The 26,402-nt window shown below is 36.7% G+C and overlaps 1 protein-coding gene across 8 annotated transcripts in view; it reads left to right on the forward strand.

The window, feature by feature from the left end:
- Positions 1-26,402, forward strand: part of GRM8 (glutamate metabotropic receptor 8) — a 339,445-nt gene that overhangs the window by 69,797 nt on the left and 243,246 nt on the right. The gene's annotated exons all lie outside the window — the stretch shown is intronic.

Here is a 26,402-nt window from a genome sequence, read left to right on the forward strand (position 1 = left end):
CTTCCCCTCCATTATCATAGTTATTTCTAGTCTGAAAAAAATGGCTATTTCTCAAGAACAATAAGTTTTGGACACCAAGGAATGAGATGATGAGTAGCAGGCAGTTTGAAAGAGGACAGAATCGGTCTTTCACCAACTACAGTGTTAAATGACACAAAATAATGTCCTTTAAACAAATAATAATTGCAAACAGCCTTCCTGTCCTTCCTCAGAAAACCTGGGTTAATCTACTGGACTTGGCTTTTAGGGTGTGTACGTATGAACTCTGGTTCTTTTGAGTCAGTTTGAGTTCATGTGTGTTTCAGGTACTTATGCTTGAACTGTAAACATTTCTGATTGCTCACAACAGTTTGGCATTAAGACAAACTCATGGTGATTTATGCTGTTAAGGAACTGCTGTATATAACATGCTCGATTAGTTAACTAATAAATATTCTGTTTCTACCTTCTAATCAATGCTGTCAGATCCTAGACATCCATCCCATCCATGTCTTCATGGGAGAGCCAAGGCTGACTGCAATACAATGGCTTGATCTGGATTTAGAAAAAGCACGAATAATTTTCCATGCTTCATAACTAAAAGAGACATTTTATCTATTGTGTCAAATACAGCAGCAAGTAGATTGGTTGCCCCAGCTTTATATCTGGATGGGAAGCTCTAAATCTTGTAGTATTCTCTAATCTGCCACATACAATATTCTTCTGAATTTATTTGAGAATTGTGATCTAAGTGAAAACAGCACAGGCTGGATGCAGTTCTATTTAGAACACTTTGATCAGAGAGTAATTAGCAATGGTTTCTGTTTAAAAGGACGAATGTGTTATGTGGTATTCGGCAGGTGTTTATGCTTTATCAGGTACTAGACAATATTTTCATGTTTAGTCCACATGGACTTGGAATGAAGGCTGTGTTTGTAAAATCTGGGGGTGACTTCAAACTAGGAAGGACTAGGAGCGTATTGGAAGAGCTTGTTAGAGTTCAAAACTGAAGATATGCTCTGAAAAAATATACAATTGGAGAGAAACGAAAGACATTGCGCTTCCCCAAGAAGAACTTATACAATGAAGAATACAGAAAGACTGGTTGGAAATTACTCTTTCAAAAAATGACCTGAGCATGATAGCAAATTATGACCTACCTATATTCCTCATGAACCTGCAGACGGGCATACCATCTGTAAAATAATGTGAGTAATCCTCCAAATTGTCTGGCAGTTGTGAAACCTCATTTTGACTCAGTACAGGCTTTGACCCTCGCTTTGCAAAAGGTGAGAGATTCTGCAAGCAAGAACAAAGAATCACAAATCTTGAAAAAGTGGTCTGTGAGGAATGACTGAGCAAGGTGGTTAGTTAGCCTGAAGAAGAGGTGACTAAGAAGTGAAGGTGGTGGAAAATGATGTCTTCAAATAGATAAATGGCTTTTACAGGCAGGTAGAGGACCATTTGTTCATCCAAATGCAGTGTATATGAACAGAAGCAACAGAATTAATCTCTAGCATGATTCCATTTAGATTTGTAGAAAGCCCCTTTTAACAGTTAAGGCATTAAAGCATTAGACCAGCTTGCTTGGGGACATTTTGGAGCCTCCACTGCTGAGGATCTGGGAGAACGCATTAGATAAACACCTTCCCAGGGATTATGTAAGTGTACTTAGTTTTTCCATGGGGCTAGGAGGTTGGTCAGATGATTTCTTAATGTCCCTTCCAGCCTGATTCTATTATTCACTGTCCTCAGACTTTAACCTGAATGATAGGACTGGAATCCCTTTTAAAACAGAAAGTTGGAACAGGATCTAGTTAGGAGGCCTGAGACTACAGAGACTAGATAGGTTTATAAAAATCACTACATGGTATATAGGTCTGCACAAACCAGCAAAACTTATCAGCTTTATGTTAATAAACTGTTAAGAGAATCTAATGAGGACATTGCTCCCCTTGTGCTGCTGGCACACAAAAGCATAGGACAGCTCAGCTCCTGAGTTCTTTGTATCCTGTGATAAGTTACCAACAACTGGAAGTGAAATTAATGGGAAGATAAGCACAATGCACAGCAATAAACTTGAGGAAAGGATGTGAGAGTAATTGATATATCCATTTCCAAAGGAAGCTCAGCACATGAGAGGACATGTGAGATAGAAGTTTTGAAAATACAAATAGGAAAGCTTATTTATTTGTTTTTAAATTTTCTCTGACCAGCTAATAAAGAGGTATTTTAAAATATTTTTTGAAATAGAAATTAATTTCATGTGCTTATAATTTCAGGTGCTTATTTGTCATGACCTTGACTCTGACTCCAATTTCCAGTTTGATTTGCCCTAAGTTAAGCTTCTATTTCTTGATCAGTAACAGGAGCAGAAAGGAAAGAACAGGCTTCCAAATGAAATCTGGAATACTGAAAAGGTCAAAGTGGTGCCACCCTGACATGTCACAGAATATATTACATATCAAAATCTGCTCTCATTTTAATGACAAAGATCCTGTCTGGGAAACAGCATAGCTGGAAATTAAATGTTTTACATGACAATGATTGTAAAGAGAATAGGGAATGATACTTATTCCAATGCATTCTTCCATGCATTATTGTTTGAAGACAATTATTAAATTTATAGATTTTTCTACTCCCATTACAAAGTTAATCAATGATATCACTATAACAATTTTGCATCACAATCAAATCATTTTGGTACATTGGCCAAAGGAATGAATTCATACAAAATGAAGAGTTTAAGCATTAAACTGAGAGAAACTTACTGAGAGAAACTAAAAAGGGGAAAAGAAGGAAGCACATTTTACCAAGTTCTCATTAAACTGTCATGCTGAATACTGTTCTTCTATTTACTTTGCTGTTAATGTGTTTGACAAAATAAATGTTGAAAGTTTCTAATCCTACTTTCTTCTGATGGCTCATTCCTCCTGTGACTAGATACCAACTGAAATTAACATCAGAGAGAAAGTCACGGGATCCATTTGATTCAGAAAAATCTCTTTAGGGTCAGAATACCTGGTCAAGTAGTGCAATTTTTTGTACTGGATAATTTAACAAATTCACAAGTAATATATTGAATGCTGTGTGACAGATTTTATCCCCACTAGTATTCAATGAAAAAATGACACAAGTGATAATGGGTACTCCGAGTGAAAAGCTTTGGAAGCTATAAGAAGAGGAGGTACACATGATATAGGCATAGAACTGTAGCTGATCATTTAAGAATAGGTGAGGAAATTCAACATTGCTTGCCCCTTTTTTGCTTTTAAGTTGATTTTTCAATTTTTCATGTCTTGCCAGAGGTGTAAAGAAGATAGCAAAGCAGATTTAGGACCAGATCTTTGACTAAGCCAAAATGACATAACTTTGTAACAGCTTTACTTCGGAAGAGAACGGTGTACTTAATATCAGCATGTACATTTGAATGTTTGTCTTTTAGAAACGGGGCTTTTTAGCTTTACCTACTTCCTTTATCCTGCTACATTGCTGTTAGCAGCATTTCTCTGAGAAGGGACCACAGTTACTTTATGATCCTCCATAATATTCTGCCATTACAGTCACAATGATAACTATATACCTACTTACAATGAATACATATACTGAATTAGTGCTACACTAAAAAGCTTTAAATAAGCTTTAGTTAAATTGTTTTAGACTTCAACTTAGATAGCTGTATTTTGTTTACATAGGGAATGTTCTGTGATATTTCTTTGACACAGTTCTTAGGTCATCTTTGTGTTTTGTCATTTATTTTTTTTTAATCTGTGGTTGTGCATTCTGCCTCTGGTTTTCTCAGCTTACTGGAATACTTCTTACCTTTAATATCTTTTGGCTTTCTAAAACTTTCTAAAAAAAAGTGAAAGGTTAGTGGAAAGTAGGGAGGGAGGACTGAGGTGGAAAATACAGTTTAGGAGTGTGTAACCTTTCCTCTTCACTTTGAATATTCATTGATAACTTAGAAATAAATAAGATGTATTGCTGTTGAGGTTAATTCACATTTACTGTGGTAATCTTTGTACACCTTTGATATAAAGCTAAAACTTTTTATATCTTGGTAAATAAGCTGATGAATAGACTTTCTTTCCCTCCCCATGATGTTATTTAGGACAGTCTTGCAATGTGAAGACTGAAGAAATACAGTACGTGAAGTGTTACCTTTTTCCTAGAGATATTTCCACTTTAAAGACTGTTTTCAAGCTTAACAAATTAATTTGCATAGCTAATAATATTCTAACATACCCTCATAAAAAGGAAGCAGTTTAATTCATTTTGAAGTTTTATATTTATGCACCTGAACTCTATTGATAACACTGTATTTCAAGCTTCAAGTTGTAATTAATAATAACACTATGTAATTGGCTGCAGGAGCTTGAAAATAATGTTTGAAAAATTATAAAATCAGATGGTAGGTGTGTTAATACTGCACATGCTTGAGAATTATTTCATCAGGTTTAAATATCTGTACCAATTAGTATCTGATAAAGAATAGTGTCATTTTTAGGGATTTATAATGAAGGTCCATTTTAATTTCTCTCAGTGATGCTAATCAATCTGATATTCATCAGCATTAATTATATGTCTTTTTTCCTTCTAGAATTTTAGGGAGGTCTCTTGCAGCAGTTAGTGTACTACCCTCGTGTGCTCTCTGACCCTCCAGTGGTTGGAAGAGGGACTTCTTTATCTCTAATAGCTCTTAGGGGTTTCTTCTTCAGTCAGTTAGTTGAGGCACTTTTTAAACCTCCTGTAGAAAGCTCACTAGCTACAGTGGAGAGAATAAAAACAAAAAAAGGAAAGGTCAGAAAGCTTCTGTAGAACTGGGTTTTGTATCTGCCGTAAAAATCTGTAGCATACAGTGGACTGTACTGACAGAAGTTACATGGGCAACCTTGCCTCCTTAACCAGCACAGATTCACTGATAAGTTTGAAAGAGTTGTATTCTTTTGAGATTTCTCATTTCTGTGGCCAATTCAAGCAATAATATCCCTCACAGGGATACTTTTAGCACTATGACAAAAAAATATAAGAAACTTATGAAAAGCATAAGTAATTTTTAGGGCAACTAAGATGATTAAGGGAGTGGAGCATCTCCCTTATGAGGAAAGACTGAGGGAGCTGGGTCTCTATAGTTTGGAGAAGAGGAGATTGAGGGGTGACCTTATTAGTGTATATAAATATATAAAGGGGGAGTGTCACGAGGATGGAGCCAAGCTCTTCTCAGTGGCAAACAATGATAAGACAAGGGGCAATGGGTACAAATTGGAACACAAGAGGTTCCGCTTAAACTTGAGAAGAAACTTCTTCTCAGTGAGGGTGACGGAACACTGGAACAGGCTGCCCAGGGAGGTTGTGGAGTCTCCTTCTCTGGAGACATTCAAAGCCCGCCTGGACACGTTCCTGTATAAACTTATCTAGGTGTTCCTGCTCCGGCAGGGGGATTGGACTAGATGATCTTTTGAGGTCCCTTCCAATCTCTAACATACTGTGATACTGTGATACTGTGAATTTACAGACAATATAATTTTTTTCATGGATTGTCTAAGCAATGTTACCACATATGTGAAACCACCATTATACTTTAATACATATGGAGTGAACCGAGTAGTTATGAGAGTTGGCAAAGAGGGTCCCAAGGAGCCCTTGGTCTGGAGCTAGGGCTAAATACCATCCCTATGCTACAAGGTATGTGCTTGTGCATGAAACACTTCATCTTGTTCCCCTACTTGTACAAACTATTTTCATTCGACAGGAGACAATTTGCAATTTGCTTCTGAAAGAAGTCCTGGCTAAGAAAGAAGGACTTCTGCATGTGCTTGCAACTGAAAGAAGTCAGTGACTATTTCCCTGAATCTTGTGGGCTTTAGCAAAGTATGAAGTGCTCAGGAAGATTGTCTCTGAGGCTGCCAACAAGGCTCAGAATAGGAAGACTTCACACTTCCTAGTTTTGCCCACTGTTATTTATTGTCTCATGCCAGTTGGGGTGTGAACTGTGGTCAAGACTGAATTCATTAGCTATTTTTATTTGGTGCAGTTACCAAATAGCTGTGATATTTAAACTCTTTGGAGTCTGAAGCTGATTTCATTTTCCTTATAGCAGTCAGCTCCTGGAGAGCTGAGACAAATAAACTCTTTAGAGCAAGGAGCAGTATGTTTTCTCAGTGATGCCTACTGCTGTGAATTTAAAACATTTAGAAAACTCTGAAAAATAAATGTTAAAAGCTCATTATAATGTGGAGGACCTATACATGTGTACTCACATATTTAACTTACCTCTATAAGTAATACAGAAGTCATTGGACTATATGACTGGGTTTGTTGTTTTTTTTTTCTCTACTTCGTGTGAACACAAGATGTTTGCATTGCAGAAGCACAAAATCAAACAATGTTAAAAATGTCCAAGAAACAAAATTGTATTTTGGCAGTGCTTGTAGTGCAATGGCTTGTTGGTAGAACCCTTTAACTTAATCTTGACGTCTAGTTCAAGATTTTTAAATGCAAAAATGAAAAAATCAAAAAAGTAAACATGCTGGTGCTAATTCTAAGAAAGCAATCTTACTAGATTAAAAGCATACTTTTGTTGAAATATAGTGTGTAGTGTTCATAATGAATATGCATTTTCATTAGATGATTGGGCCAAATTTAGGTATTGCTGCTTAAACTGTAGTCTGTCTATGCTTGAGAACTCTGTAAGTGCTTTCTGGACATATAAATTATTAAAATTTCTGAAATAAAAGGTAGGATAAATGCATAGGTACTAACATGCCATCAGATCATTGCAATGACAGAAATGAAATTTCTCAAGTGCTGCTGTTCTGTATATTAGTATCTATTACTGTTGAACCTGTAGCTTCAATTAGTTTCTGTGACTCGTTTGCTAGAAGGAACTCCAGAGCAAACGACTCACACATAATCAAAAAAACCCGCTTCTGTGAAAACAAATTTAGGAAACATCTGAATCAAAATGTAGCCATTTTAGTTGCTCATGACCAAATTTCACACAATTGCATTAGCGGGAATTGGATTTTAACAGAGTTAATCCCAGTGGGCATTCTTGTTGTAAGTGAAAGTATTTGTAAAGGGGATACTGGAAGGGAAAGCATCAAGGATATGTAATATGGTTTCTAGTCTGAATCAGGCTGCCCATGTTTGGTATTTGCATTGTGATTTTGCTGTGGCAAAAGACAGAGGACAGCTATGCAAAAAACTTTTGACAGTTTATTTTCCATGGCAGTCGTGCTTAACTTGTTCAACACCCCCACCCCCAAAACCTCTCAACAATAAGTCCCAGAAGCTTCACAGATTCTGCAGTGAGATTTTTTCCCTCCTTTATCAAGAACTAAGAGCCCCTTTGCTCTTTATTTATTTATTTTATAAATGTCTGTTATTGTCACTTCTTTCACAGCAGGAGGCTTGTTTTTACACAGGATTCAGCATGGCCACTTTTGTATTGCAGTGGCATGAATGACTGTTGCAATTCCAGCTGGAATCAGGGATCAAATATTCAGACCACAGCATAGTCTCGATCAGAGGCTGAGTGAACTTTGTCAACATAACATTTAATGTTTTGCTTTCTGTTTTTTTTTTGTTTGTTTTTTGTTTTTTGTTTTTTTTCCCTTCCCCCAGCATGCATACACTTTTGTAAGAAAAGCTATATTAAGGGCACTGTCTGAGCAAAGGTCAGCAAAGGTGAAAGAGCATAGTGACATGGCCTTAAGCTCTATTTGCATGTTCTTTTTTGTTAACATTTTAAAGGTTTCACAGCATTTGAATGGTAGTCTTGACTGTGCTTCATTGGTCTAGAGTCAGTATTCTCATTCACATTAAGAAGTTGCACTTGATGAAAACAAGTTCCTGGCTGTTGAGTTTGCTGAGAAAACTGCATTTTTCTGTCTATATGTTTTTCTCTCTTCAAACAGTTTCTAGTAGTTTTAAATGTTTAGTATTTTTGCAGCTTTTTTTTCTACCTAGACAACTGTACCTCTTAAAAATCACGTGTGAGAAATGCCTCATTATTGAATATTAACAATATACTTAGTATAAGCTCTTTCATGATCTGTGGCTGCAGTTTAAACAACGAATCACTGGAACTGTCACACTAAATCAGATGCTGCCTGTCCATATCTTGTCTCCAGTGGTGGCCTCAATTATATGGAAGAGAAAGATACCAAAATCTTACTGAACAGTGATTTGGCAGAATTGCTTATCAAGGAGTGTTTTGTAATCCCAGGTATTTAGTGGGTGATGCTCAGATTTCCTGAAGCGTGTAAATTTATATCCATTATAATTTCCTCTTGTTATCAGTTTAACCTCACTTATTGAATGTCCTCTTATTTTGATGCTAAAAATGGTATGCAGGAGAGTCCAGTTAACCTCCTTTGTATCATGCCTTCTTACTATCTTAACTCTGGGGTAGAGGATATGAAGTAATTGCAGTTTAATAGTTTTGGTTGTCAATTTCTGGATCCCTTATTTAATTTATGTCTCTGTTAAGCTGTGTAGCCATGACTGAACACTCCAAGTAAACCTCACTATTGATTTATGTAGTGTCATTGTAATCTCATTTTTATTCTTAGTCCCATTTTTTATACATCCTGACAAACAGTAAGCTTTTTCTGTTGGCTGCTGGGTAGCAAGCAAATTATTTCCAAAAGCTATCTGTACTGACATTCAAGGTTTATTAACAAATGGCTACATCTGATTTGGAACTCAGTGATGTGTGTGAACAATTCTAGGTATTCCTGCTAGCGTGTGCTCCCTTGCATTTGTCAGTAGTCAATATTTTTCTATGATAAACCCGTTTATCTAGCTTTGTGAATACTCTGTTTCTTCTCTCTGCTCATTTATTTCAAATCATTCTATACCATCTTCAAAGTTTCAAATCTTTCTGCTCAATACTCTCATGGTCCTTTTTTTATATACCTCATGGTATAGGTATGTCTAGAGCACACATTTATTAGCCTTTTCCAGTGAGAAATTTTGACTATTTCTTTTAATTTGTTGTTTTTAATCCTTTGGAGTCCCTTCGCTCCCCTTTCTTCCAACTCTTGCCTATTGATCCCAAGTTCCTAAAGTCTTTCAGTCTTTCTTCTAAAAATTCTATTATGAATTTTTATATTCTATACACAAGGCTAATATATCTGTTTCGGTAGTAGCTACTGTTACTTTCTGTGTAAGTATTAATAATAACAGAATGTAGAGTTTTAAACATACTTTATAAATGTATCTTTGTCCTGGGTTCAGCAGTAGCAGTCATTTTTCTCCTTCTTAGTAGCTGGTGCAGGGCTGTATTTTTGACTTTTTGACTTTTGGCCTGGGAACAGCACAGATAACACTGGTGGTTTTAGTTGCTGCTCAGTAATGTTTACTCTGACCAAGGACTTTCTGAGTCTCATGCTCTGCCAGGGAGGAGGGGAAGGCGGGAGGAAGCAGAGACAGGACACCTGACCCAAACTAGCCAAGGAAGTATTCCATACCACAGTACGTCATGCCCAGGACATAAACTGAGTGTTACCCAGAAGGGCTACTTCACTGCTGAGTTGGTCTAGGTATTGGTCGGCAGGTGGTATTGTATTCTCTTCCCTTGTTATTTCCTTTATCATTATTATTACTGGTAGTAGCAGTAGTGATTTGTCTTGTACCTGAATTACTGGGCTGTTCTTATCTCAACCTGTGGGAGTCACATTCTTTCAATTCTCCTCCCCATCCTTCCAGGAGCAGGGAGAGGAAGAAGTGGGGGGAGTGAGCGAGTGAGACTGCATGGCTGACTGAGTTTAAACCATGACAATCTTGTATAACTGTATCCCTCCTGAATGTATTTATTCTACAAGGTGCTTAAAACTCATGTATTTCCCTATTATATAGGGTCATACTATGTGTTACTGAGCCAATAGTTCTGGTAGTTTGAAGTGAAGGTTAGTAACTTCCAACAGGTGCTAAGTTGAATTCTTGTTTTCATCCAACTGTAAGTGAAGTCACTGACTCAGTCACATAGAAAGCCCTTGTAATAGGGAACTAAAGTCTTTCAAATATTAGCTTAGCACTAAGTGAAAATTGGAATTTCTCTTTCTTTATAACTTTTGACAACTAATTTTATTATGAATTGAGACAGAGGGAAATTGCATTACATTTTTTTATGTAAACTTCTGCATTACAGTTCAGCTAAAGCATATTTTGTTTATATTTCATTATAATGTCATTTTTTAAAAATCTGTAAAATGAAACAGAAAAATGAGTGTTTCATCTTATGCTTTTGCAATTATATCTTCTGATATTAAAAAGAAAAAATAACAAATACAACTAAAACTCTGTTTTTAATATTTTCATCAATTTTGTCTAAATAATAATAATAAAAAAATAAATGAAGAGTCATGCTACCCAAGAACCATCTTTCTGTCCTTCCTTAGCCCAAATTCTGTTAATAAATAGCGTGTATACATATGTACATGACATGCGGTCTACTTTTCTTGGCATTTCTGCTGAGATTGAGGGAGCTGTTAGAGCAGATAGGGTTGGGTTTTTGTTTTTTTGTTTTGTTTCGTTTTCTTTCTTTTTCTCTGAAGAGAAAACAAAACAAGAAAACAACTAATCATAATAACATGATCTGTGAATTTATGCACATTCTGTTATGTACTGTGCTATGACATATACGACTGTATCCTCAATAGTAGGATATATATAGGTCCTTTCCAATCCTGTTCTATGATATACATAGTCAAGTCTCCTCAGTCTGTTATAGCTTCATGACAGATGTTTTAAGACTAAGAAAACTTGTTAGGAGTTACCCAACTTAGCATTATGATTGTTTTTGTAAGTGTCTAAGACTTAAAAAAGATGGTTTAAATAAAAACAAAATCAAACCATATCCTACTAAAGAAATGACCACTATCATTCTTCCTTTATGTAACAGTTAATTCCCATGTATTATGGGCATTACGAGTAGGATCTTCACTTTTCATTATATTCCTTCACGACTTCTGCCTTTTCCTAATCTTTCCTCTCCCCAGTCACCAATACAGAAGTATCCAAGACCTGCGTGAGAAACAATAGTGTGCAGTTGTCACTGACTGTTATTTTTATTTTGCTATGCTAATACAAAACACTTGAGCTTTGCTCAGCTGCATGATGTAGAAGAGTTGAACGAGTTACAATGCTGAAAATGTTCTTACAACATTGCAAGCTAAGATTTTTTATTTGATAGGAAATGTCAAAGTGACATTCTCATCTTCATTTTATTTATTTTCTTTCTTGTGTTGAAGGGCAGGGGGCCATATTATGCTCTGAGTCACAGTAAACACGTTTGCATTTAAAGTTGTGGTGAGATACCTTAGCAGTAACAGCTCTCTCTTGAATATTTGCATGAGTCTGCATATTTTCAGACTGGGGTAACCCTTTTAGTCAGCTACAAATCATTCCTTCACTTCTGTTACCTAATGAACTGCCCACAGAACTCCAAAGAATTCTCTTCAGAAATCAGAGTATTCAGAAGAATTACTATTACTCCTTCCAGAAAAAAATAGGCGTATGTGTATGCTTCACTAATAGTTGGAAAAAATCCTACACTGATTTTTTTTTTCTGTTAGAAATGCATGATTTTGATGCAAATTACAAGCTGCGATGCCAACACTTTAAAATGAGATGGCAGAAATATGCATATTATGAAACCTTACAGATTATAAAAAAGATTGTTTTTTTTTCATTTACTAGAAAACTGTTTCTTATGTCAAAGCTCTGTCCTCTCAAGGATTTTCTATGACAGGAATAGTGTTTGTTCCTCTACTTTTTAGCATTTTTTCAGTATACAATGATTGCTGGATTTTTTATTACTTTTTAGCAAAACTGAAATAGAACTAATTGTTTTAAAAGATGAAATTCTTACAAAAATGCCAGTCTCTTTCTTTAACATTGTTAATTAAAGCAGGATATTTTGACTAGGCGATTAATCAAAAGAATGAGTTACAAAACAATACCCTTGGGCAGCAGAGGTGTCATGCAGATAAATCCCTATGTGCTGCTTTCATTGTATGCATCCAGAAAGCTTTCTGCCATGTACATCCTGAGCATACTATACAACAGTTTTCAGAAATACTGAGTACCCTTCATATACCTCCTTAAGTCAGCTTCTCCTTGAGCTGCTTACCAAAATGCTATGATTGTTCACAGAGATGGGAACAAAATTTCAGAACTTCTGCAAGCACAAGAGCAAGGCAATTGTAGATTTCCAAACAAAAATGAGTTCATTGAAGGACAGGTACCTATGGAATTTGCAAATATTTGGGGAAAGAATGGCTAAGAAAAACAAAACTACTCCAACACTTCAATGATTCCTGCAAACATTTTTGCTGGTGATGTTTAATTGCTATTAAAGGATCCATGACAGTTGAAGGATGTCATTAACCCTATGGATGTAAGGGCTCTCTAAATTAAGAACAACCACACCTGTTTCCAGTTGTACCAAGTCAAGATCTGCTTCTTTCAAAAATGGGAATAAAAAATCTGAACTAAATTTACAGTAAAGTTGTTTACATTTTTAGGCATTCTGATATTCCTCTTCTTGTTTATTTTGAGGGTGGGTGTTTCTGTACTCATCTTCTGCATAGCCTACTCCCTTTAAAACAGCATGAACCTCCCAGAACATCTGGGAGTCTCTAATCCTGGAGATAATTACATCTTACTGAACTTCACCAGTGCTACCCAGGACACAGAAACACATAGTGGCAGCTTTCCTGAAAAGGCCCCAGAAGGATGAGAGAGAAAGGTATATAACAACGTTTATTTTGTTGTGGTAGAATGAGAGACTGTGTAACTCAAGAGAGCCTGCCCAGATCTTCAGCACTGTCCTTGTTGCATATAATAACTTTTTAGAATTTCCCATGGGTGATGGGGATAAAGCACAAATACATAAACCAGAGATCCTATTCACTGCTGTGTTGATACTAGCCAGAAGAGGGCAGTACTTTATGTACGCTGTAGCAGGTGTAGATTTTGCTATCATACTGGATGTGCTGTGAGAGCATTACATTTGCTAAGGCCAGTAAATTGAGCGATACGATTATAAGTATTTTACCCAACATGTTAATGCACTTAATGAAGTGCATATAATCACAATGCTCAATTTATAAATATTGTCAAACCTCCTAATTACTTCCCGTATATTGTAGTTTATGGATTAAATCCTTTCAGCCCTTATTCAGTAGCTAGAAATATGTTCAATTTCAGTCAAATTAATTGGTTAATGTTATTTTTTTCCAGAATAATTTGATTTGCAAAATGTGATGTCTCTTTCACAGAATTAAGATGTTGAAGTCAACCAGAAGATATTCTTTCTGTTGCTAAAACAGACGCAAAATGTGTGTTTTTTTTTTTTTTTTCCTTTCAGTTAAGTGCAAAGAACTTGGTTTAAAAATAAATGGTAACCGACAGAATGGTATCGGTGGCACAAACTTTTACAGACTTATGTATGGACTTCTTATTGAAGTTAGTGGGCTTTTCAAGATTAAATCCCTTCATTGTTTTGACTTTTTAGTTAATCAGATGTATATGTGTTAGTAGTGATATCTATATGGAGGCTGTTAAAGTCATGGGACTCAGAAGATAATTTTTTTCCCATGTGGAGCTTGGTAGAGTCTGAGCATGGTGGTGGTGGTGGTGGTGGTATTTCAAGTGATGGTGAGTGTTCAGTTCAGGTGCATAATGAGTAATGGCTGCTTTTCCACAGTAATGCCCATGAAATTATAAGATTAATTAACTAAGGGCAGTTTATTTGGAGTTGTCGCAGCTTTCTTTGTCTTTCTGTGATAAACAAAGGAGACAGTTATCTGAAAGAAGGACATTTGGATATGTTCAAGAAATGTGTTAGTGATGGAAGAGAATCAGTTCCCATATGTGCACTTGCCACAGGCACTGCAAGCTTGTGATAAGCCCCTCTGGGTTACTTGCACCTCAGGTGCCTCTCAGGATGAGTGGTGAAAGGCATTCAAGGACTTCTGTGGTAGATAGAGAGCTGCCTTCTGTTTCCTTCTAAATAACTCTTTTTGCTCATTTGTTATTTCAGTTGTTATACAGGCACAGAAAAGCTTGTGCAAGGGGGAGATTATGTACAGGCTTGAAAGGTAAAATACATCGTGTCCAAATAATTTGTTTTCCTAGTCAAATTACAGAGTCTGTACTGAGAATACTGGCAAAATGAGAAATGAAAGAAGGGGAAGAAAGAACATAAAAGGGAAAAATGCTAAGTGGTTTTCTTCTGTTATCTATTATCAGCCTTTAGCTTACATTATGTTCAGCTTAATAAAGTACTTTACAAAATATGGTTATGTTTTCTTAGGGAGTGATTCTTTAGCCAAGTGTAATGTTTTGCTGAACAGAGAACTAAGCCTCTGATTTCTGCCTCATGTGATATAATTTAATAATGGGAAGGAAAACAAAAAAGTTTCAATAAAGGACTTTTGTCAGTTTATAAAAAGGACTGCTCAGTATGTTTGTTTGAGTCTGTGTGAGATATGAGTCAGAAACCAAGATGATCTTTTCATATGCTGTGCTCTTCTTAGGCTTCGCTCAGGATCTGGGGACAGAATGGTTGTGTAGGTTCCAGACTTGAAAGCTGAGCTTGGCTTCCATATGCCCCATAATAAAATTCACTTTTTTTGTTCCCCAAGCCCTGAGTTTTCCACTTCTTTCAGATGGTATTCTGATTGATGACTCTGTAATTTCATTCTATCTTAAATGGATTTATTCAAATGAAATTGCAAGTCTTTAGTAAATGTTCCTTTTGGTGAGGCACAAAATCCTTATTCTCTTCTCACTCTGTCTTAACTAACAGAAAGGAAACACATTCACAAATACTGTTTTTTCACTCCAGTTACAAAATATGATTTTCAAATACAGCTGAGAATGCAGATTTTCTAGCACAGAGAGTGTATTCTATACTAATTCACATTTTCAGTTAGAAAAGTTTCCTGCTGAAATAGTTGTAATTTTGTGGACTAGAGGGCAGATCAGATTTCATCTCAGTGGCTGCTTTTGTGGACTTTTGGTTAATTAGTTAAAGAACCAGAACATCGGCAAGAAATAGGTCTATGTAATACCAAACATTCATCTCTGCAAGTGAGTTCAAATCTCAGTTATTGGTGCAAAAATGCCTTTGTTGTCTCCAAACTTCCTATTAGAGGTATTCCAATATTATGAGATCTTCACAATTCACCATTTTAGCAATCTATGCCATGTGCAGTTGAGCACGATGAGTTTACACAGTGCTGTTACTTTTGCTTACCCAACATTATTAATGCTCCTTAGTCTTCTACAAGCTCTGATATTCCCACTGTTCTAATTCATTCCTTTCCAGTCATGTGAATAGATTTTAGACAGTGAAGGAATACAAATAAGGTTGATGCCACTAACAGCCAGCAAGATGAAATATCAAGATTAGCCTTACACCTTCCTTGATTAATTTGATCAACTTTTTATTCTTATTGAAATTATTGTTCACTGCTTACCAAATGGAAAAGAAAGCATTCACTTCATTGTAGAGGCACTGAAGGGATGGAGGGCCTGAACCTATAGTTTATGTATTAAAGTAATCCTAAACCCACTGACTCTTTCTCTGATCTCCTGGAGGAGTAAGAAAAATGGACACAATAAACTGCTAAAATGGCATATATTCAGCTATGTTTTGCATTTAATGTAAATTAATTATAAAAATGGGTATCTGGTTTAATCTCTTGATTTTTGACTGCTGGCGTCTAACAAGCAGAACACAGTTATCATAATAAAAGTACTTTTGGAAGGCAGAAACAAAGCTCATATTTGTCCATCCATAGCATATTTATGAAAACAAGTAAAGGTGTCTTGTGGACTTGCACTGTTTTCATACCTCAAAGTAACTGCCAGTTTTGCTGCAGTGTTATTTACTTTTGATTTAGTTTTAGACGCAGCACCCTGTGCTAGTTCTCCGAGAACTGAATAATTCCTTCTTTTATAGGGTTTTGATTCATTGTGTTGTGTTATTGAACTTAAGATGTGCATGCATATATATTTGTGGTGGCGGTGGAGGGTGGAATGGTGCTTTTATGGAAGTAGAGGCAGAGATCATAGTTGCAGAGCTGATGGCAAAGAACTAAGTGAAATAAAGGCATTACAGATGCTGTATGCTACCATGACATATTTGTGGTGGAAAAAACCCATTTAATTTCTCATGAACTTGCTCATGACAGTCTTTCATAGCTAGAAAAGGGGGAAAAAAAGAAAGCAAGAGATGCAGTTTGTTGACGATAAAGAGGAATTAAGGATGAAGAATAGAGAATTCTGTAGTATAAGATGCCATGAGTTGCATCCCTTCCACTGAGTTGTATCTCTTCCATCCTGTCAGAGGCCCAGATGGCCTTCCAGCTGTCCTTTTTTCCAGGCAGCTTAATTCTTAGGCACCCAAGCTCATTACCCTGAAAGCTCCTGCTGGAGGCTTCTGGCTATGAGCATGCCACATTCTGAACCCTACTGAAGCCCTCAGAGAAGCCTGAAACAGTGGCTGTGATCAGGAGGCTGATTTACATCACCTGATTTCCATGGATATCATGTCCATCTCTCTTGCATGACAGTACAAGGTTTTCTTGCACCAGTGGATGGTGATATTTTTGGAGATGCATGAATGCCCTTCCCGGGCTGGCTGCAGCTGAAGATTACCTGACTGGCAGGGTGCTGTTACCTGCAGGGTTTTTGCAAGGGTCTGAGCCATATGCACACTCAGAGAAAGTGCAAGAATAAAAGTTATTTGGGGAAATTAGTTGAAGTGTTGTCTATAAATTTGGGATCTTTAAGGCTGAGGGTAGCAGATGTGCAGGCTAAGATACAATAACTTGAATGTACAAACTTACTTATTTTTTACAGAGTTCCTTAAAAACAGTTGCTGTTAAAAAAGGTTATCTACTGTGAGGAAAGCATTGTACCTGCAGTCAGTCCTTTGTTAATTTAGCAGCTCTTAGTTTGATCACATAAGGGTTATATTCACAGGAATTTCTGTGACAAAAGAGACCCCCCAGGGTCTGGAGGATCATAGAATCATAGAATAGCTAGGATTGGAAAGGACCTTAAGATCACCAAGTTCCAACCCCCCTGCCATGGGCAGGGACACCTCACACTAAACCATGTCACCCAAGGCTCTGTCTAACCCGGCCTTGAACACCGCCAGGGATGGAGCATTCAGAACTTCCCTGGGTAACCCACTCCAGTGCCTCACCACCCTCACAGTAAAGAACTTCTTCCTTATATCCAAGCTAAACTTCCCCTGTTTAAATTTAAACCCGCTACCCCTTGTCCTATCACTACAGTTTCTACTGAAGAGTCCCTCCCCAGCATCCTTGTAGGCCCCCAGGAAAGACAAGTTTCAGAGAAGAGAGAAGTCTCTGACAAGATCAGGTGAAGAGAAATTAAAAGAGAAGGTGTGTGTGAGAGTGATCGATTTGCTTTCTTGTAGGAGGAATTACACCTGTCCTTAATTTTTGCAGTGAACGAGATCAAAGTAAGTTCCTCTTGTGAGGTTTGGACCTGCTTATTTTCTTTCTTCTTTTCCCCTTTTTTTTCCATACCTTTCTCTCTTTTGCTATGAACAGACCCCGTATTTCTATGAAAAATGGACATTGATTCTAATGGAATGTTTTTAGATTTACGTATGGTAACAAAAAGCATCTCAGTGCTCTGATGCCAGAGGGAGGTGTAATAGGAGAATAAGATCTTCCTCTGCATTTTTTTGTTGACTGCCTAAATTCTCTAGAGAGTCAATTTAAGTGGACTGAGAAGTCCCCAGTTTTGACCCAGACATTAAAAATTTCGATCAGGCTTTGCCTAACTTAATCATCTCATTATCAGGATTGTATTTCATCCCCTGTGTATTCCATGCCAATTGAAGAACTCTTGTAAGAAAGAAATCAGTAAACTTTTATCAATGAATTATTTAATATTATGAAATGCAGGCACCATTTTATTTAAGTGAAGGAACAGTAAATGTCTGAGTTTTTCTTGGAAGAGAGGTCAGTGAAATTTAATTATGATTAAAGTAATTATCCACAATTCATAAAACATTTTTATGCAGCTGAATGGGGTCTAATCAAAGGTCCAGATAACTCAAGTCTCTCTCTCTTGGGCAAAGGCATTTTGCAGAAAAAACCTAAGGAACAGGATGTATGTGCAGAATGATTCACCAGGATTTCCTAGACCACGGAGTATAGCTAGACCATTTGTTTAATAGCCATTTGATCAATCTGTGCTCCCTGAACTTATTAGATTTTTGTAGGAGTTCGAGACCAGATAAAAGGCTTTGGGATTTACTAAACTGCAGATATCTCTGGTTCTAAACATTAAAGAAACAAATTTTGTGAGAAAGGTCATAATATAGTCTTGTTAACTATGGCTTGGTATTTCATGGTTGAATTGGTCGAGAACTTTGATTAAAGTTTTATCTGTCGTTGGGGCATTTGAAGTGACTCTGTCCTGTCTGGATGCTATAGTGCCTTGCAAAGCTGAAATTAGTCTTTCCCTCAGTGAGACCACTAACTGGATCTTGTCTGTAATCAGCCTTTTGCTTTCACAAAAGATGAATGTACTTAATAACCTTTTGGACCTCTATCTCTCCGTCAACTTTGGCAAAACTGTGCACAAATCTGTTAGACTTCATGCAATATGCCAGGAAAAGGCTATATCTATCCACACGGAATATGATAGTATGATTTCATAAGTTTAGTTTCCTTAACAAATAAAAAATAAAAACATCTGGAATGTGAAAAATATACCAATAATATGGTCAAAAATTGATCTGAAGTGTTAAATGAATGGTCTCTTATTTACCCCCTGAAATTAAAGCTGTTGTAGTAAATACCGTTTTTTGTTGTTGTTATGTTAGTGGTGGTGGTGGGTTATTTTTCCTCTTAGAAAGTAATTATTTGAGATAAAAGGAAAAATCTCTTTCCAAAATTATCTCCCCTGAAAAGAGAAAAATAAAGGAGTCAAATGAAGGATTTTAATTATGAATTATTTATACACTGTTTATAAGACACTGAAAATTATCAGTGCCTATGTCTTTCATGCATGGCAATATTTACCTTCCCTATAGTATTTGTGGCATTCAGAACTCAGCGTGGCATACTGTAAATATCACAGTAACTGTAAGTACTGTGTGTGGTAAATGTCAAGATTTTAATTGCACCTACTAAGCCATAGTCTGCTCATTGCTTGTTTGGAAAAAGCATGTAGTGAGCATCTCCCCAGGAAATTACATGATGAAGGGATTCTTCAACATAGTTTACCTGATGCTGCCCTGTAAGTGAAATTTTTAGTATGTAGATTTAGAATGTAAAAAACAGAAGCTGAGAAAAGCAAAAGAGAAGTATATTTTATGTGGTAGTATCCCCCCTACATACACACCAATTTAATATCACCACAGTTACATAAATTGTCTGTTTCATAACATGTTTTTTTCCTAGTTGCTTCCTAACCTTTGCCAGATATAACTAAAGAGGCCATTGTCAAAGACTGCAGCTGGAAAAAAATAGTAAAAGAATTTAACTCCCTGCACTATTCTCAGCTGATTTAAGTGTTTTCTTCAACTGCGAACAGAATTTAGTTCTTACAATGCAGGTCTGACTTGGTCCCTCACAGTTCTGACATTTGTGGGCATTTTTCACAAAGATTCAGATAACCCAAGGTCTGCCTGAAGACCAGGCCTGTTTGTTTGTACTAGGTCAGATAAAAGGTCTCAGAAATCTGCCACTGTAGTTATTAATGACGGAGATGCACCCATTATGGAGGTGTTCTTGAAGTGAAGTTGCAGCAGGTTCAATGTTACCTACTTCCTCTGGCACCATGGATTAGAAGAGAAAGTACTCTTATACTTCAGTCCTTTTTACAGCACCCCTTTCCTTAATTCCCCAGCACCAGGGAATACAATGGTTTTCTTCTGGACTGATCTTGTCTTATATGAAGACTTACAAAAGATACTGAAGAGAGTTTAATCCTCGCTCACACTAGCCTGAGATGTGTAGTCCAGTGTTCCTGCATTAACAACTCATACATGTGTTCTTTGTCTCACCTCCTCTAAAGCAAAATAGAAATTGAAGTAGTGAGCTGTGGTCCGCGAGTGTTTTTAGGTTGTGTTCATTGCTGTGACAAAGCACTGGGCAAAAGAGCTGCATCTTGTCCCTCAAGGATGTTTCTTTCTCTGCATATACCTTCCATTTCTGTCAAAAGAGAGCTGCAGGTATCTGGCAATGTGAAACAAACTGCAACAAAGATGCCCTATGAAGAAAATATGAAACTCAGCTGCTGAAAAGATTTCCCCATAAGCTCTCAGCCCCTGTCAGTGGCTTTTAGGCATTCAACTCTGGGGCAAGATTGCACTGCAGATGTTTTATGTTCTTCTCTTGCATTACATGAAGTGCAGTAATGCTTTGCTGTTATTTCTTCAGCTTGCTGTGTTTGTTTTTTTTTTTGGAAAGTGTTTCAAGATAGGCCTTAAAATTTGGCTGTTATTGAATGGAGGCCTAAAGTGATGTTCAGTGGATCTACTGCCAGAATGCTTGCTATCACTAGGAATGGACTTGAGGACCAATTCGGTTCCATCTAATCCCATGTTCCTATATATCTGAGCATAGTGTCCCCTGAATGATAGAAAGATACAGCAAAGCTGTTCTTTACAAGGCAAGCAGAGATTTTCCAGCTTTATTAAGGTTTCCCAGGAGGAAGAAGTCTGTGAGAGGTGACAAGAGAAATATTGATTATGTTGGTTATATACTCAAGTTAGCATTTTGAGAGATTTTTCATAACATTTAAATGGTATTATTACTCCTTTCCAGAGCACCTAATTGCATTATACATAATCTGACTTCATGGAAAAAATATGCTGAAATCTGGAAATGGATAAAATAAATGCTTGTGTTAGTCCCAATAACATAGTATTTTGTTCTAGAAGGAGAAGAACAGCTTTAATTCTTTATACCACAGGAGAAGGGGGAAAGCTGAATTCTATTTATATCCATTATAATTCTGCCCCAGTGATTTTCAGCACATTGCTTTGTTGTGTTAAGTGCTCATGTTCAATTATGGAAATGATGCTTTAAGAAGAAGCTCTTTTTAATAAAATGCATAGAAGTTATGAAGACAACAGGCTGATGATCACTTTAAGGTGACAGATGGAGGCAGAACAATTCAGAAGTAATAAGGTATTCTGTGGGTTACAATTGGATTCTGGGTCATAGACAGACTGTCTACTATATATATGTGAGCAGGCATTGCAAGTACTTCTTGCTGTTGACCGCATTAGGATCCCAGGGCCTGACAGCACTGAATAAATTAGTCAGTTAGCTTGGATATGTCTGTCTCAACTCTTTGCAAACCACCAGCTGATGATCCTGCTTTTCAGAAGCCAGTAGAAACCAGAGCCTCAGTGTAAGTATAGGTAAAGTTCTTTATAGTTTAATTAAGAATAGCTTTTCATGTTCAGCTGTGACTGCATGATTTTTTTCAGAATGATTATTCAGGTTGTGTAAAGAGCAAGAGACATGATGTGTGCTGCTCCAAAGTAGGTACCAGCACCTCTAATACTTGCACTGTAGAAATAATATCTGTGAGGAAAGGGCCTACTGAGCCTCATTGAAAGGAAAGGTGAATATGGATATTGAAAAGGCTTTCTCAGCTTGTCATGATTGCTCCAAGCATGGCATTGACGTAAAAGACACATCCTGTAACTGCCTCTGAGAGGCAATGTGGCAAATGTTAATAATGACCTTCCCTAACTTGATAACTGCAGAAGAGCAGGCATATGACATTAATTTTCCTTCCTGCTAAGGCACATGATATAACATGCAGAATCCCCTATTACTTTTTGGGGGAATTTGACCTCTTGATGACAGCAAGAATGATCTAACTCATCTCAAGGGTTTAGGATACCTGACATAATGAAATGGGCCATACTGGAAACATCTTTCTTCAAAGCTTTTTGAAAAAAACCTATTCCATCTGCTGTTGAAACCCTGATGCTCTGGTATTTTCTGTAAGAACAGCTCATGTGCAAGCTGCCTATCAAGAAATGCTCATGGAAAATAATTGGATACACCAGTTTTGAAACATGAGTCTAAGAACTGCAGACTAATTGTGTCAGTATTCAAGCATAAGAAGAGACAAAATTCAATGAATAAATGATTCATCATTAATTACTGCCGTTTCATAGGCACTCAGATTATGATAGACATGTGCAAACCTTGCCCAAAGATTATCTAATAAAAAAGAATGTGTTCTTGATGACTGCATGAATATTAGGTGCAGTCATCATCAGCAACATAATAGAAATTCCTTTTTTTTTTATGAGTTTGTTGTTAGACTGTTTTTTCAAGCAAATTGCTCAGTTACTCTCTGAACTCAATCTCTTTTGCCTCACCCAACATAACTCGGTTACTCCTAATGCACCCTTCTGTTTCTCAAAACTTCCTCGAGACATTTCTGCAATTCTGTGAGCAGTTCATGTCTTCAGAACATTCAATGTGGTTGAACATGCTATTTTTTTTTCTGGGGGAGGGGGGATGTGGCAGAAGGAAGTGGGTTTTGCAGAATTATGGGATACAAGGGTTGTGCATCCAACATTACAAAACATTTGTATAGTTAATAACCTTATCGAAACATTATTTCTGGCTTTGTAGAGTTTGATTTATTTACAATTTTGTGGTTAATTAAAAGATTCATGCCATTAATAAAGCTTCTGCTCTTGAGGTGCCATAATTGATGTAAAGTGTGTTCAAGGCCTTTCCATGATAAGGGCTGCAGGTTTACGGAGCAAACCCATGTAAACTTCCAATATCTCAATGGCTTTCATGATGCTGTCATTTGAACAAAATGAACAACCACACGCACTACAGATTTGTACTACTGTAGCATTTAATTTTGTTGGTGGTGATTAAAGCAGTCAGTGCGTGCACTGATGCCATGTGTAGCAGCTGTCACACAATATCATTGTGAACAAATTTTCCTTTGACTGTAGAACATGAATGGCAACTAAATAAAATGCAGAGCTGAGAATCTGGGCAAATACAGACCGTGATGAATTTGGACCCTTTCTGGCAGTCAAAGGAATAGTGCACTTGTTGATATCTGGTGACAAAAATGCATGAATTTTGATTCAAACTGAAATTGCTTCCTGGATGTACTACATACAGATGATTTACAACTTTATAATCTGTTAAGGTAGTGCCTAGAAATAAAGAAGTAGAACTTGTTGTGTTATGTATTATGGTAAAAAACAGTTATTTTTTTCTATGTTTCAAATCCTAATCTTTGAGTTCAATTATGCAATTTAGATATAAAGGGCAAGTGGAGGCAATATATAATATCTTTGGTGAGAAAGCTAGCTGAACTGTAAAAACACCATGGAAGAAGATGGGATGGTTAAAGAGCTACAAGTCCTTATAGGAGTGAATTTTAAGAGGTATGAAAGACTGTTGTACTGTATAAAACTGATGTCATATCTCCTACTGGGCCCCTGGTTGATCTAATAGTATTAAGAATATGGAGGCAATCAACCTAGAGCCTCCGAGTAGGACTGGTAGAAGATATTTGACTATCTGGACTTTGCATCACTATCGCTTTTGGCTTATAACAAAATGAAGTTGTCAGGCCTTGGGTCTACTGGGAATATTTATATTCTCAGTAGTTACACTGCGAATTATAAGGCAAAAAGATGCAAATCCCCCGTGTGTAGGAAATAGTGCGGTTTTGATGTTTTCGGTTGGATGAGCTTTTTAGAAACTGCAGCTAATCACAGATAAATTGTATTGTTGTAGTTGTTTGATGTTTTCCCAGGACAAAGAGCAAAAGCAAAGGCTTCAGCCTGTACTTTAAATAGTGTAAAGATTTGAGAATACTGAACAGATGCTCTTTCTTTCTGGTATCCAAAAAGACTCTAAATCAAAGCAATCTTACGGTTACTGAAAGTGGGAACTTCTAAATGGTAGAACTTAAATACTGGTGGAAGCCCTCAAATTTGCAAGAAAATACCTCAGATTCTCTGAAGAAGAGACCATATGTGTGTTCTTACACTGTACCACCTGTTGGTAGAGTAACTGTTCTTTTGAAGATAGCCTTTCCAAATACAGATTGCTTGAAGATGCAGACTGAAAAGTGCTGAGAATTGGTGAAGTGTGTACTGAAGACTTCTCTAAATATAGTATCCTCATACAGTGGTCTTTGTGAAAGCCTAAAGTAACTTTTGGCATTTTTAAATTTGGTAGTCTCTTTTTATCAGCTTAATTTCTTAAAATACGTTTGAGAATACAAACCCTACAATTCCTATGATATATTTTAATGATATATTTTTAATGATATATTTTTATTTCTTTTTATTATCACCAAGACAATTTTAAAGAAGAAATCTATTAAGGCAGTCATCTGGACTATGAAGAAAAGCTACAAAGACTAGGTCTGACAAAAAAAAAATAGCCCTAAACTTAAGGGATTTATTATTTCAGCTTTTAATGCTTATTGTAGTATAAGAAGCTACAAAGATGTGAATTAATGAAGAAAATAATTTAATTATAAATGGTTTCAAAAAGTATCATTCTGGAGGCTCTCTAAGCATAAGGTTACCGTCTAGTTCAAGTGGATGTTTTACTAGTTGGGGTGCCTTCTATTACATCTGGCTGTATGTCCTAAAAGTCTTAACTGACTCAAGAAACCTTAACACAGGCAGTGCTTTTAAATTCCCTGAAGCAAGAACAACTGATAATCTAAGATTATTGTCTGTTCAGAAAGGGACCTTTAAATATTTTCGGAAGTATTGCAATTTATTATCTGTTTCATGAATGTTTCATATGTAGGACTGCCTTCCTTCTAGAAAGTTATAAAATTTTTAAAGTAGAAGTTTGCCTGTGAGAGAACTAATTTCTGCATTGCTAGAATGCAGATACTTCAGAAGTGGAACCTGCCATGGTTTTATAATTCACAACAGCTAAAGCAAGGACTTAGGAAGAAAAGATGACACATTCTCTTGGGTTGGAAAGAAAAATCCTGAAGCAATGGGAGAGGAGCTGTAGAAAAATTTTGCCAATTTCTTGTTAAATAGAACATCTAATAGCATAGCTTTATAGCATATATAAAAAGTAATGTATAAAATATGAGGTACCTGTTGAAAGAGGATAAGCAATGATATTTCTGAAGTTTAGAAAGATTTTTAATAAAAACGAAAGCGTAACAGGAAACTGGTTGTTAAAGGTCTTAAGGTAACAGAATACCTTGACCTTTTAGATACATGACTACTGCAATTAATACAATTTTCATGTCATTGAACTGCCAGCATAGTTACAGATATATCAAAAGCTGAGAAAGGAAAGAAGGACGATATGCTTTTGTGTTCTTTAATATTCAGGTGTTTTGTTTGCGGCACAGATTTTATTTTGGTTTCACTGTGTGAATAGTACTATAAAGGTTTTTTGTTGTGAAAAAAAGAAAAGAGAAACTTCAGCAGTGAAATGAGAAATGTGTTGCTGTCGGTATTGGGAATGCCTATGTCATTTAAAGGAATTTTTTTTTTTCATTGCAGTAACAGGAAAACATGCCTTAGATAATGTGCATAGTAAACAGGTCTGCTTGCGTAAAGAGGTATTTTGTAATGAGGCAAAAGGAGATCCCTGCTTTGTTACAATGGTATATGCCATGTACATGGTCATCCTAATGTTTAGGCAGTATGTAGGAGCAGCAGGAACAATAGGCCAAGACAGGCCAATCCCTTTTTTTTATCCTCACAGACAGGGATTATTAAAAGGGAGGTATGCTGCACTTGTTTCTGAAGCAGATCTGATACCTGAAAGTGCCAGAGCTTTTCTTGCTTATAGATAAAAATTGCTGTGTTGCACATAGAAACCCACTGAATCAGTCCACCAAGCCCTTGATTCACTTCTGGTAGCAGGCTGCTCTGGATGCACTGAATGGTGAAAACTGCCATTTTCATTTAGCAGACTTCATGTTTATTCTCATGGGCTGTCTCATCGTATTATTCCCACTGCGTGTCCCTTCCTTCCTACCTCTCCCTTCTGTTACTGTCCTCCTTCCCTACTCTCTAACTTTCTCTTAACTTCCCTCTTTCCTCCTGACTGGCATATCAAAGGCTGTTGATATGCCAGTAGCTCTTTTGTATGCTATATGCATTCTCCCTGCATTTTGTTTTGATCTTATTTTGAGTCAAGGGTCAACAGGCCAAATAATATGTCCAAAGTATACTGTAAAATGGTACAGCACTGTAGATGTTACCAAAGTGTAAATAATCACTTGAATAATTCTTCCTCTATTTCTTGACCAAAGGTCAGAAAACTCTGATTCATTGTGAATGCACAAGACATCTGTCTGGATACTGATATTATTGGTTTACAATGTATTCTAAATGGCACAGATGCAAATTA

The sequence above is a fragment of the Neopsephotus bourkii genome, unplaced genomic scaffold (genome assembly GCF_033783945.1).
Source record: "Neopsephotus bourkii isolate Nb327-2 ecotype Australia unplaced genomic scaffold, CSIRO-AGI_Nbou_v1 NB_1624, whole genome shotgun sequence".
In the NCBI taxonomy this organism is placed as follows: Eukaryota; Metazoa; Chordata; class Aves; order Psittaciformes; family Psittacidae; genus Neopsephotus; species Neopsephotus bourkii.